The sequence below is a fragment of the Pundamilia nyererei genome, unplaced genomic scaffold (genome assembly GCF_000239375.1).
Source record: "Pundamilia nyererei isolate P.nyererei 1_Seehausen unplaced genomic scaffold, PunNye1.0 scaffold00623, whole genome shotgun sequence".
NCBI lineage: Eukaryota > Metazoa > Chordata > Actinopteri > Cichliformes > Cichlidae > Pundamilia > Pundamilia nyererei.
Genome location: NW_005188024.1, coordinates 108,025 through 115,036, shown reverse-complemented (window position 1 = coordinate 115,036; position 7,012 = coordinate 108,025).

The window sequence follows — 7,012 nt, the reverse complement described above, 5'->3', positions numbered from 1 at the left end:
GATTTGGTCTTCTTAGTGTTTTAAACTTGCTTTATATTCTGTTTCATTTTTGTCGTTTATGTCATGTTATTTCATCTGTATTCAATCAGCAACCAAAAAGACAACAAATAAAGTTTAAGTAAATTAAAGAGGTCTTTACTTACTGAGCAGACTTTGCAGAGATGTTTCCTTCATCGTTCCTCTCCGTGATGTGACCTTTGTTTTTTCATTTACGGAAAATAAGTCCACGCCCCCTTTTTCTAATTATGTCCGTTTTTTCTTCCCTGTTTTCTGCACCTACGCTGAAAAAAGAAAGAAAATAAGTGATATAACGAAATTCTACTTCTAAAATGTCCCCATAGCAAACACATTTTCATGACCACATCGACATTTTAAGATTATCCGCCCTCTAGCGGTCAGACACAAAATGACGTGTGAATAATTTGTTCGGTTTTCATAATGAGATGTCAAAGAACCACGGAAATCTGGATTGTCTCAGACCTCTGTTTACGGCATGTAAAGAGAAGCTTTACATGCTTTTGGATGATCTGCAGCTATGAGGTGAAGAAGCTCAAAAACATCATCAGTTCAACAAGGATGAGATGCACAACTTTATTTGTTGGCGCGTCTTATTCACCTTTCCACAGGAGTATGATCTCAAATCAAAGGTAGCTGTAATGACAGCCTTTGATTTGCTGTGATTGATTTACACTGAGTCTGATTTCAGATCAGGTGGAGAGGTGAGAATAAAAACAGAGCAGCAACAACAAAATGCATTTTCCACATCAGGTTAGGGTGATGTTTACTGTGACTCTGATATCTATATTTATAATTGTTAAGTCTAGTTATGTAAGTGTGTAATTTTCAAATGTTCAGAAAATCTGGAAAAGGGTGAAGAAGAGTCTTCATCAGAGCTGTGATAGCACACAGACACAACAGTGTGTTCATGATGTTCAGAGCTGGGACCAGAGATGCTCATTTTTGTACACGTGGCCTGTGTTTAACACGCTTAAAGGATCAACAGGTCAGTGACCACTGCTGGGTTTCCAGACACAGAATGATTATATTTGTGTGTTATACTCTTTCTTTGTGGAGTGTTCTCAATCTGTAATGGTCAGTGTCTATCAAAATTGGTCCAAGAAGCAACATGGATGAACAGCCCCGTCATACACCATGCATACATCAAGCAGCCACTATATTAGGCCTCAGCACCTTGATCTGTTCCTTCATCTGTGAAAGAGTGATAGTTTTTTTTTCCATACGCTCAGTATTATATGAAAACTTTATTTGCTCCATAGGAGAAAAATAATGTTAAAAGACACGTAAATAAAATGCATACGTGTCTTTTTTCTTTTTTTTTTAAAGAGTAAAAATACTCAGTTACGCAAACAGTCTGAAAGACTGATGATAGATGTTGATGTCAGAGTTTTGTTTTTCTGTATCTACTTTTTAATATAATAAAATTGTTCAGAGCTTTCTGAACTTCGGGCTAAAGTTACGTTTAAAAATAATACAAACTTATAAAGAGTCACTTTGAAAAAAAGGATAAAACAGGACATTAGAGTTTATCTGTGTTCACAGCTGATATGTGTGAGATTGTGGAGATTGGTTGGACTGGTGGAGTACTTCAGTGAAGAGTAGGTGACCTCTGGCCCTGATCAAAACTCTGAACACACACACACATCCCATCTTAATAGAAGTTAGTTTATAATTTATATTAGTTTGTTCAAGTATGTTTCTATTTTATAAAGTAAAATATATATTCAACTGTTTGTTATAAAAACTGAATATGTAATTGAAATAAATGGAGACTTAAGAGACGGAGCTAACAGCACACACTGTATACTAATCTAAACTATCCAAATGTTACTTGAGTGTTTTATTTTTATCCCAATCAAATACAATTTATCTCTGATACAATAAAACACAATAGATGTTTTAATATAATTTCTTTACTTCTATTTAAAATTTCCAACCTCCATGATTTTGTCACATCTCTGCTTGTGTGTGAACACCCACCCATGTCTGCCGCTGGTTGGTTTACCATGAGGACTTTACTGTTCCTCAGCCAATCAGCTGCACTCGTGCGATTTTTTGTGTCCTGTCAGCTGCCCAAAGCAAGCATGCATGAGTTTTCTCTTTCAAGCCTGCTTTTCTTAACCCTGAGTACAGAAGGTTGAGCAGCAGGGACAGAAGCTTGAACTTTCATAAATATTAAAATATTAAGTTACTATCTTTAAACAAAATTCAACAATAATAATTAAAATTAAGCTTTTTGTGTGTGTGTGTGTGTGTGTGTCACTTCCTGTGCTGCTAAGGACTGTTTCCAGCTTCCTGGTCTGTGGTCATCTGTGGATGACTTATGCTGAAGCTCAGAGAGATCCTTACTATCAATGCAGCTGAAAGTAGCATGAATGCATGCTGTCACTGATGATTTCAGTTGTAATAACTAATAATGTGTTCATTGAACCAGGGAGTCATGGAGGGCTTAGTGATTGGCATGAATATGACTTATATGCCTGAATTAAGAGGTTAATATAATTAATGCAATATGTCCTCTCATTCTCAAGATAAAATCAGATTAACCTCTATTAGTCCCACACATGGGAAGTTTTTTGGGCATGGCAGAAAGAGCAGTAAAAGTTAAGAAAAACACAAAAGAATAAGATAGAACAACAGACTATACAACAAGAATAAAATACTGTAGAAAATTGAATAATATGCTTTGTTATAGTAGGAAAACATTGAACATCAGGGAGACTGGTTGAAGCCTGCCATGGTGTTGAAGGTGTGGGTCTGTCTACACATGTGTGGTCATTTGCAGAGATAATGTTGTTGAGTCTGACAGCATTTGAAAGGAAAGACCTGCGAAATCTCTCCGTCGCACATCGCGGTGCCGCAGCACCTTTGAGTGAAACTGTGAACTGAATGAACTGTATACTTTCTACAGTGGCCCCCGCACTGTGGACAGGATTATTATAAAACAATCTTAACAGGAAGTTGTCATTAAGTCACAGAAGAAGACAAAGAGCAGGCATATCACGCAGGGAGTAGTTAACCCTGAGAGGAGATGCCGTGAAGGTCAAAGGTCAGATGAAAACCAAGCTCCTCTGCTGCCACCTGCTGGCTCTTATCTTTCTGTGGCAGATGCTTTTATACACCCTGGTGCTACATCTGACATATTTAACAGACAAACATAGGACTATGTGAAGTGCAATGTACAAAAATTGCAAAAAACAAACAAACAAGACAATGTAACACTAGACCGAACAGGATGATACAGACGCAGGACAGTGCAACGAAATGTCAGGACAGGTCTTATACTTCACTTCTCCGAGTACAGGTGTGGGAACCTATCTCCCCACGTCTGGGGCTCTCCTCAGCTCTTTCCAGGAGGGTGGCATTGCTGCCCCTCCGGTCATCCTCCTGGGGCTCCCATGCTTTGGCGGGCCTCTGGATGTCCGGAGCCTGGATCTCCTTCATGTGTACTTCATGTGATTCAGTATTTATTATTTACTGTTACCTTTCCAACTACTCTTTTCTTATTATTATTCTTCCCCATCCCCAAATCCTGTCGGTTCTGATTGTAATAACCTAAAATAATAAAGATCAAATAAACTATGACAATGATGTCGACCAGAATAGCAAAAGGTCCACTTGGAAACTAGATCTGTCGGGCATTTTTCTTAACCTTTGGGTCTAAGGGCAATGTTCTGATTGCTACAGTGCAGGACAGTATAAATATATAGAGATGGAAAATGAATAAGAGTAGAAAAAATAATAAAATAGAATTTGAATAAAATGTTTAATTTATGGCAAATTTGTCTGTCAGAGTTGCTAAGCTAAATCAAAAGCAAAGCCTCTGTGCTGATGAAAAGGAAACATTAAAGAGCAGCTGGGAGTAAAACCACTGCAGCTGGCACAGTACTGCACACCTACCAATGAGAGAGACTTGGCATGTCTGCTTCCAGTTTTGAATGACTGCAGTTCATGGACCTGGTTTTCCTGAGACAGGTTGATGGCCTCCATGGTCGGCAGAAGGCAGTCAGTGATCTTTGGGCAGTATTAATTACCCTACGTGCAGCCTTCCTGTATTCAGCTGTGGTCGCTGCTCACCAAACCCAGGCAGTAAGAGAACACACTCTCCACATGGACCAGCTGCAGCTTCTGGTCCATGTTACTCTTCCTCATGTTGTTCCTCAGGATATGGGGGGAGTGGACCCATCTGTGTCTCCTGGAGAACATTATGAGTTGTTTTGTTTTAAGATTGTTTAGCGTCACATCATTTTTTGATCACCAGCGGGACAAATTCTCAACTTCTGCCTGGTACAAGAGGATGTCTGTGATTATGGTGTTGAATGCTGAGCTGTAGTCCACAGAGAGCATCATCATATAACTCCTCCTGTTCTCTAGCTCAGCGCTCTGTAAAGGGTGATGGTGATAGCATCCTACATGGACCGATTTCCTCTATAAGATAACTTGGCCATCGAGAGAGGGAGGTAGCCTCTGATGTGCTGAGACAGTATCTGCTCAGAGCACTCCATGACTACAGAGTTGAGGACTACAGGTCTGTAGTTATTGAAGCAATATGACAGTGAAGGAAATGTGTTGTTTTATTCATTAAAACACTGCAAATGAAGCTGTTTTTAATACGGCAACCATTCAGTGTCTGGAAAACTATGGAGGACACAGACTGAGCATCCATCCCCAATCATGTCTGGTTTCAGATGCTGTGCAGGTTGGGTGTTGTCTAAATTGGATTGTAGACTGTGAATATCAGGAGTCTACAAACATATAAAGACTTAAACTGGACACATTTATGCATCAATGTCAACTTACAGCTGTTTCACTTTCACAGGGTTTGTTGGAGCATTTCAATGTCAGAAGGTGGCAGCACGAGATCATAGTTTCATCTTGAGTAGTTAGAAGAGCATTTCTAGACAGAAAGCTTGCAAAAACACACTCACACATACACAACAGATGTATGATTCCAAATTAACACCTAAACAATCACCTGAGCTTAGGCAACCTCTGTAACTAGATGCCAAACTGTGTTGTGTTAGTTACTAGTGGTAACTTTTGGTATTACATCAAAAAAATCCCCTGCAGCACTGACCTCAGATGAGAACAGGAAGGCTGCATGTTGGAATTGATGTTTTTATATAATCATTTATGCTTAGAAATATGTATTCATTTGTATGCTGACAAAAATCATATCCTTATTAGGTCTGATAAGATTCTGTGTGCACTTGCGTACCATGAGATGAGAGGAAGCAGCCTCGACGTTATAATTCTATTATAGCTTTTGAAACCAGACTGTTATGTTTTCTTAAAGGTTCGAGAGGTCACACCTTTAAATATGTATTTGAGACATACCTATTGCAAGTTCATGTTTTTATATTTTAGCAAGACATTTACTTCTGCTTTTCATACAGTTTAAGTTCATTGAAAGGTCGTATGTCTATGTATAGTATGGCTGGACACACACAGAATACAGACACTGATGTTGTTCGGATATGCCTGCTTAAGAATGTCATGTGTATTTGTAATTGCATATTCTTGAATGATTGCTTGCTGACAATAACAAGGGCTGTAGTGAAGGAATCAGATGAAGTTGGTTGAGTTCAGGTGAAGGGTTAAGGTTTTCCTCAACTTTGACTGACTTCCCTCGTGAACCACAAAGACAAAGAGCTCTGTCTTGTCTTGTTTTGTTGTGGAGTTTGTTGTTCATGTGTTCCAGCGGGTTTGTGCCAAGATAAACCCAACACTGCACATAGAGTAATTAATACTGTCCACCTTCTGATTTAAGTGGTTTAATGTTGGGTGTAATGCCTTCCAAAATTACACATTTACATTAGAGCAATATAGTAATGCTACACACTACTGTAGTAAATTCAGTAATAATGTTACAATTGTGGTGCTACTTTTGCTACTTGCATTACAAAGGCACTTCAATTATCTGCACAATGAATGAATTAAAAATCTATGAGATGTGTTTTTCTTAATGCTACAATCAGCTGATGTCAGTTCGTGTACAGGGAGGTGAGGTCTACAACTTTTGATGAGTGGAGATATTACTTTTGTTTTTGTAGCACGAGAGGCTGAGAGTGTGATGGTAAAGTGTAAACTGCTTCAAGGCAGAAAAAAAATCATGACTTGTTACTTTGACTCTCTGCAAACATCTGCACAAAAGCATGCTAACACAAAGCTAGCCAGGGAGAAAATTCTTACAGATTTAATGAATTAAAACTCTTCAAACAAACACACAGATGCACGTTGTTCTTTTCAACCACTGAATCATGTTCTTTCTGTCTTTACTCTGTGGTTGAGGTTCAGCCGCCTGCCTGTTCTTTGTTATCTGCTCTGAACAGAGGTGTGTATCAGTTAGAAACACAGTTCAAATTTTCCATCGCTGCTCTTTCTGAAACCCACAGAACCACACGACAGGAACAACATGTGACAGCAAAGTTTATTGATGCTGCAGAGGAAGCAGGACAACGCTGTAGAATCAACTGCACGGTGCCACGCAAAGCAAAGTTACAGAGGGCATTCAAAACAATACTTTTATATTTTAGTTACTTTTAGTAACTAAACATGTCTGTTGGGCTGACCGCATCTGTTCAAAGATGGTTGTTCATCTCAGACCACCTTTGAACAGAGGCACAGGTTTACGACACCAACTATCTGCTGTCTATAATCCAGTTTTGAGATCCTTCCCAGGAATGTGATTAGGTAGAGGACCAATAAGGGGTCCATGACCCTCGTGGTGGTCACTCCCACTGGGTTTAAATCTGGGACTCTCCACCATTTGACCCTAGAACTGAAGAAGCTTCTCGGATGAGAGGTGAAACATCTTCAAGCAACTTAAACAAGTCCAGACGCTTTTCTTTCCAAGCTCTTTAGACAACGATGACCTGGATGACTGAGAACCTTCACAGACGTGTCTGATAGGCCGTGTGGACCAGTTAGAGACCAGCAGCTGGACGTCGTTGGACTGGTGGACTACATCAGTAAAGAGTAGAGTGGCTCTGGT